The sequence below is a fragment of the Macaca fascicularis genome, chromosome 19 (genome assembly GCF_037993035.2).
Source record: "Macaca fascicularis isolate 582-1 chromosome 19, T2T-MFA8v1.1".
NCBI classification, from domain to species: domain Eukaryota; kingdom Metazoa; phylum Chordata; class Mammalia; order Primates; family Cercopithecidae; genus Macaca; species Macaca fascicularis.
Genome location: NC_088393.1, coordinates 20588222 through 20595675, shown reverse-complemented (window position 1 = coordinate 20595675; position 7454 = coordinate 20588222). Strand labels below are relative to the sequence as shown.

Here is a 7454-nt window from a genome sequence, read left to right as displayed (position 1 = left end):
GTCCACTCTCTGTCCCTTTGTTTTTGTCTTTTTTTTTTTTTTTTTTTTGAGACGGAGTCTTGCTCTGTCGCCCAGGCTGGAGTGCAGTGGCCGCATCTCAGCTCACTGCAAGCTCCGCCTCCCGGGTCTACGCCATTCTCCTGCCTCAGCCTCCCGAGTAGCTGGGACTACAGGCGCCCGCCACCTCACCCGGCTAGTTTTTTGTATTTTTTAGTAGAGACGGGGTTTCACCGTATTAGCCAGGCTGGTCTCGATCTCCTGACCTTGTGATCCGCCCGTCTCGGCCTCCCAAAGTGCTGGGATTACAGGCTTGAGCCACCACGCCCGGCCTGTTTTTGTCTTTACAACTCCTCTTGCAACTGCTGCTAATCAAAGTTAGATTCCAGGCAACTTGAGTCTTTGCTCCCATGTTATAATCCTTAAACTTGACCCAAAAAAACTGTCTACTTATATTCATGTTGTGTCAGCTTTTTTTTTTTTCCCCATAGAGACTTATTACTTAGAATGTGCTATTAGGGAATCTCTTCTCTGATTGCACTCCACTTGCTGTAACACCAAAGGATGCAGAGCCTGGTGGATCCTACCTAGAATCTGCAGATAAGCCTGGGCTTTACAAAAAAGCATCGGACTTTGGATAGAGAATGTACAGAAAACTAAAAAAGGTATTTTCTGCATTGTGAGATGTCAACATAAACATCTTACAGCCCCCATTTGGGAGTGTGGCTCAGATTTTTCTCATCTTGTTCATTGACCTGCTATAGTTATGTGAGAGTGTCCAGGAGGAAATAGAAATCTGATGGCAGAATCTGTAAGTGTAAATAAGCATCTTAGGATTGAGAGATCAAGGCCACAAAATATCCAGAGCCATGACCACAACTATGTTTACCTGTAAAATGTGTTACTGGAGTAGAGTATTTTTGTTCTTTCTCTTACCCAAGAGCTAGCAAATCAGAATGGGTGATCAGTTTCTGGAGCATTTTCTACTTAAAATCAGCCTGAGTCTCTCCAGCCTGGCTTATCATTGAGACATCAGCCCATGGTCACTTGGAATTCTCTCACAATCACCTAGATGTCTTTGAGGCATTTGGGAATATCCAGAGCAGAATTGTGTCAGGTTGATAAGAGTGATGAATTCTGCTTCTGTCTCAGTGTAAGAGAAATCAGTCATCCTTTGTTTGTTCATCCCATCCTACAAGAGGTATCTTTGGTTGGTACTCAGATGAGAATTTATCCAGTTTTCTGGTACTTGGATGATAAACAAGGAGACCTGGAGACCCAAGTAGATAAACTCGTTACTTCCATTTCATATGGCCATTAAAAAAATACATGGGGGGGAGGGATGGCTTTGGGAGTTATACCTGATGTAAATGACGAGTTGATGGGTGCTGATGAATTGATGGGTGCAGCACACCAACAGGGCACAAGTATACATATGTAACAAACCTGCACATTGTGCACATGTACCCTAGAACTTAAAGTATAATAAAATATATATATACACACATATATAAATAAAATTTTAAAATGAACCTCTTAAAAAAATCCCTTACAGGTACAATTTATCATTAAATAATCATAATGATTAAAAAAAAAAACATGAAGCAGTCATGGTTCCTACAATCCAGAAACTTTTAGTCTAGCAACTGGATAAATAGTTGAATTAAGCATTATATGGTTGCTACAATATATAGATGTGTCCAAAATCTTGGGCTTTATTTACACCACTTTATACTGTTTTGACTTCTGATGTCTACACCTGAAGTGATATTTATGAACAGAATAATTGTTACAGTTTTTTGTTTTTTGTTTTGTTTGTGTATATGTGTGTGTGTGTATATATATATACACACACACAGAATCTTACTCAGTTGCCCAGACTGGAGTGCAGTGGCACGGTCTTGGCTCACTGCAATTTCTGCCACTTGGGTTCAAGTGATTCTCCTGCCTCAGCCTCCCAAGTAGCTAAGATTACTGGCCACAGCCATGGTGCCCAGCTAATTTTTGTATTTTTAGTAGAGGCGAGGTTTCACCATCTTGGTCAAGCTGGTCTTAAACTCCTGCCCTCATGATCCACCCACCTTGGCCTTTCAAAATGCTGGAATGCCACTGCGCCCAGCCGTACAGTTTCTTTTACCTTGCTAATTTTACATATTTATTTTCTACTAAAATTATCCTAGGAAACCTTAAGGGATTTGTTTAAATTACATATTAGCATATAGTATAAAGTTAACAGGGCAGTAGCTAGAAAATATTAAAATTACAGAAACTCTGGGATTTAAGTTTCTTTTAGGTAAGCTTAGAAAAACAAAACTGGAAGTATCCCAGTGGCATAGAGAACATAATTCTACAAACGATCCTCACCCTGCCCCAGACCTGTTCAGATTCACGTTTTTTGGAGGTCTTATGTAGGTCCAGACCTACCCTGGAGTCTTGCCTCACAGAACTGATTGGCAGGGATAAGAGCTTTAGCTGGTGAATCCTGCAGCATTTCTAGAGCTGCTGCTCACAATTTCCTGAAATCCGAAAGCAGATAAGTACAAAAAATAAAGTATATATTTGAGGGTCTTCATTTTTAAATTTTCTATGAAAACGAGTGGATGCAGAGACATTCTATTTAGCAACTTGTTTTCTATTCCTGCAGATCCAGTAGTTGCTCCATAAGTCACAAAAAAAGTAAATATAAACAGAATAAAATTTTCTCTAAAATAATTTTTCTAGGCCGGGCACGGTGGCTCAAGCCTGTAATCCCAGCACTTTGGGAGGCCGAGATGGGCGGATCACAAGGTCAGGAGATCGAGACCATCCTGGCTAACACGGTGAAACCCCGTCTCTACTAAAAAATACAAAAAACTAGCCGGGCGAGGTGGCGGGCGCCTGTAGTCCCAGCTACTCGGGAGGCTGAGGCAGGAGAATGGCGTGAACCCGGGAGGCGGAGCTTGCAGTGAGCTGAAATCCGGCCACTGCACTCCAGCCTGGGTGACAGAGCGAGACTCCGTCTCAAAAAAAAATAAAATAAAATAAAATAATTTTTCTTTTTATATCTCATTCATCTGTCTATACTTAGCTTTTATTCTATACAATTTTTTTAAAAAGTTGATGACAGAAAAACGGAAGAAATTAAAATGCTGGGCCTGTTTTCTAAATCCTGGTAATTATCAAATCCTTAGTACCAGCTCCAGGGTGTTATGAGAATTAAATTACATATGTGTTATGCCCAGCACAGTGCTCTGTATCATACTTGAGCACATAGTAACGGCTTAATAAACATTGCACTAGTACATGAGTACATGTTTTTTTTTTTTTTTTTTTGAGACGGAGTCTCGCTCTGTCACCCAGGCTGGAGTGCGGTGGCCGGATCTCAGCTCACTGCAAGCTCCGCCTCCTGGGTTCACGCCATTCTCCTGCCTCAGCCTCCCGAGTAGCTGGGACTATAGGCGCCTGCCACCTCGCCCGGCTAGTTTTTTGTATTTTTTAGTAGAGACGGGGTTTCACCGTGTTAGCCAGGATGGTCTCGATCTCCTGACCTCGTGATCCGCCCGTCTCGGCCTCCCAAAGTGCTGGGATTACAGGCGTGAGCCACCGCGCCCGGCCATGAGTACATGTTTTTTAAATCCAGACTTATTCAGACACTGCTGCCTTCTGTTTCTTCTGCAAACTTTAAAGAGTCAGCAAAGAATATAAAACTTTAGGATGGAGATGAGTTGTCCTTATTTGTACCAGAAGTAGCTGGCTGTGACAACAGTGCTAAGTGTAAGGGACCTTGCCTTTGCCTGCTTTTTTAACTAATGCTAATAATGAGCCAAAGAGGAGTAACATCAGCATTGACAGGGAACTTGTTTAAAACACTGATTCATGGACCCTTTTCAAACCTGCACAATCACATTACCTAAAGTGGGGCCAAAATTACCAAGTGATTTATAAGCTCTTTAAAGCTTGAGAGGCAATGCTTAGCTTTAGCGGTTATCAGCCCAGACTTATTAGGATCACATGGCCAATACACAGAAATCTCTTGTCCCCTCCCCACAGCTTCTGTTTATTGTTCTGGGTGGAAGCATCCATGGTGTTTTAATGAAGGGCCTCATGTGACTCTAAGGTGAGGCTAGAATCAGGTATGAGGCCTTCAAAATACATTCATGAGAATTAAGTTCCACCTTTGCACTAAAGCATGGCCACAGGACCTTTTCTGTTTTGGCTTGGTATGGACAGGTCAGAGTGGTGCATATTTGTATTACTGTATGAAGCAGGTACTATGTGCTCAAGATTGTGATACAGAGCACTGTGCTGGGCATAACACATTATGTGATTTAATTCTCATAACACCCTGGGAGCTGGTACTAAGGATTTAATAATTTCCAGAATTTAAAAAAAGTGTCCAGCATTTTAATTGCTTCTGTTTATCTCTGCAGGTTCTGTAGCAGAAATTGCTGCTGTCTGCGGCAGGAGAGGGCACCTGAGGACAGGAAAGGAGAAACTTACTTTTTTATCTTCATGGAGCCGCACATTTTTCTAAATCTCTTCTGCTTTAAGGGACAGAAATGGGTCGACTTTTTCTGTCTTTTCTGCCAGTTGATGTCATGCTAGCAGGTAAACATGTGGTACTGACACCCTTAAAGGCATGTATGTTCTCAAGATGCAGGTTAAAAAAAAAAAAAAAAAAAAAAAAAAATTCCAAAAATGTATTGCAACGAAAGAAAGCACCAAATAACTATAATATAATTTATTGCTTGCAAAAATATAGGCAGAAAAGGGCTTTCTTTTCTAAGGAAGGGCAAACAAGATTAGAAAGGAGGTGGGAGGGGAACGGCAAATGGAGAGTGAAAAAGTCAGATTTTAGATCACAGAATTTCTTACCCTGAAATCAGCATGTTCTTAGGAGGGACATAAAATGGGATTGTATGTTGACCCAGAATGAGGGTAGCTCAAAGTTCAGGAGCCTGAGAGAAGATAAACTTAAGTAAAGTTTGATTAAGAAATATTTTATTTTAGGCCGGTTGCGGTGGCTCAAGCCTGCAATCCCAGCACTTTGTGAGGCTGAGGCAGGCATATCACCAGAGGTCAGGAGTTCAAGACCAGCCTGGCCAACATGGTGAAACCCTGTGTCTACTAAAAATACAAAAATTAGCCGGGCATTGTGGCAGGTGCCTGTAATCCCACATACTTGGGAGGCTGAGGCAGGAGAATTGCTTGAACCTGGGAGGTGAAGGTTGCGGTGAGCCGAGATGGCCCAACTATACTCCAGCCTGGGTGACAGAGCGAGACTCCATCTAAAAAAAAAAAAAAAAAAAAAGATTGATTTTGACCACTGATGGCAAATTCAGCTTTTTTTTTTTTTTTAAATGAGAAAAAGGAGAAAATGTGCAGAGTGCGTGTCTGGCTGTGTGATAGGTAAGAAAAGGGAGCATCATCTTAATCATAATGGGAAGAGTGTTTCTTTCCATAAACTCTTCCTGAAGCACACAAAGGAAGGAGAATTGTATTAATCGCAAATATTTTTCATAATTCTGTGTTTCATCTTTCCTCATCTCTTTTCTTTGTTCTATGCATTTCTTCCATTTGACTTTTCCTGGGCCACATCTTATGTATGAAACCAGTAAACATAACTACAGTGTTTTGCTCAGTTCTGTGAGGAGCTCTACCAAATTATTGAGCTTCAGGGAGGTTATGGGAGTCCCCAATTTTTAAACAGTAGCTCAGAACCATAGATGGGCCCATAGGGTTTGTGACTGGCATCTGCAGTGAGAACAATATTGTGGGACCGAGCCCTGAATCAGGGTCTGTGCTGACCCTGGGTAGTGTTAGAATTCAAATGTTAGACAACGAGTTGGTGTTGGAGAATTGTTTGATGTTCAGCAAACTCTACAGATTCGATGCCAGAAAAAAGATACCATGGAGGCCTGGCCTGGAATAAAACTCTGGGTGTCTGGGAATGGGAGACTCTGCTCTCCTGTACCCAGGTTGTCACACCACCCATTGTCCTGTGATTCCAGGTCTTCTCCCAGGATGACAGAGGACTGAAAACTTAGAGGAAAGGAGCTCTGATGATGCACCCCCTTTTCTTGCAGCTGCCACCACTGGATTCCCACCTACTCCCAAACACACACACTAGACATTGATGTGTCCACACACCTCCCAGGACTAGGCACCACCCTCAGGGACTTCACCATGACATTTTTGATCCAAGCATTTCTAGACAAAAAGTCAAAAGTATCTATAAGTTTCCTTGCATATCCCCATCCCCAGACACCGAATCTGCAGCAGCAATCAGTTTTCTCCACCAACCTAGGGTTCTGGCCCTCCTTTTCACAATCTCATCTGCCTACATGCACACAGAAATAAATCAGAGTACAGCCCCACCTAGGCCACTATCTGTAGCAAAAATCTGTCCATTCACTTACATTGCACTCTCTCCCACCAGGGGATTTTTTTTTTTTTTCTTTTAGCTTTTATTTTTGGTTCAGTGTACACATGTGGGTTTGTTTTACAGCTAAAATCATGTCATGGGGGTTTGGTGTGCAGATTATTTTGTCACTGAGGTACTACCCATAACACCAAACAATTATGTTTTCTGATCCTCTGAGTCCTCCCACCCTCCAGCCTCAGCTAGGCCTCAGTGTCTGTTGTTCTCCTTTTTGTGTTCTGTGCTCTTATTGCTTAGCTCTTACTTAAAAATAATAACATGCATTTGTTTTTGTGTTTCTGCATTAGTTTTCTTTCTTGTTGTTGTTTTTTGTTTTGTCTTGTTTTGTTTTTTTGAGAAGGAGTTTTGCTCTTGTTGTCCAGGCTGGAGAGCCATGGTACCATCTTGGCTCATCACAACATTTGTTACCCAGGTTCAAGTGATTCTCCTGCCTCAGCCTCTCGAGTAGCTGGGGTTACAGGTAGGCGCCACCATGCCTAGCCCACTTTGTATTTTTAGCAGAGACGGGGTTAATCCATGTTGGTCAGGCTAGTCTCAAACTCCCGACCTCAGGTGATTCACCTGCCTCAACCTCCCAAAGTGCTGGGATTACAGGCGTGAGCCACCACGGGGTTAATCCATGTTGGTCAGGCTAGTCTCAAATTCCTGACCTCAGGTGATTCACCCGCCTCAACCTCCCAAAGTGCTGGGATTACAGGCGTGAGCCACCACGTCCGGCCTCTGCATTCGTTTTCTAAGAATAATGGTTTCCAGATTCATCTGTGTTATTGCAAAGGACATGATTTTTAAAAATAGCTACCCAGTATTTTGTAATGTTTCCGTACCGTATTTTGTTTTTACTAAATCTTCTATTTTATTTTATTTTTGGAGACAGGCTTATTGCCTAGGCTAGAGTGCCAGGGCATGATATTGGCTTACTTTACCCACAATCTCCCAGGCTCAAGTGATCCTTTCCTACCTCATCCTGCCTTGTAGCTGGGACCACATGCGTGCATTACCACGCCTGGCCAATTTTTTTTATATGTATATATTTTCC

At 42.3% G+C, this 7454-nt stretch overlaps 1 long non-coding RNA gene across 1 annotated transcript; it reads right to left on the bottom strand.

Moving 5' to 3' along the window:
• Positions 1 to 6419: 6419 nt before the first annotated feature.
• On the bottom strand, positions 6420 to 7214 carry LOC141409231 (uncharacterized). The gene is made up of 2 exons (XR_012428644.1): positions 7093 to 7214; positions 6420 to 6989 (listed from the first exon to the last, which is right to left on the bottom strand). It is a non-coding gene; the product is annotated as an uncharacterized lncRNA (long non-coding RNA).
• Positions 7215 to 7454: the final 240 nt, after the last annotated feature.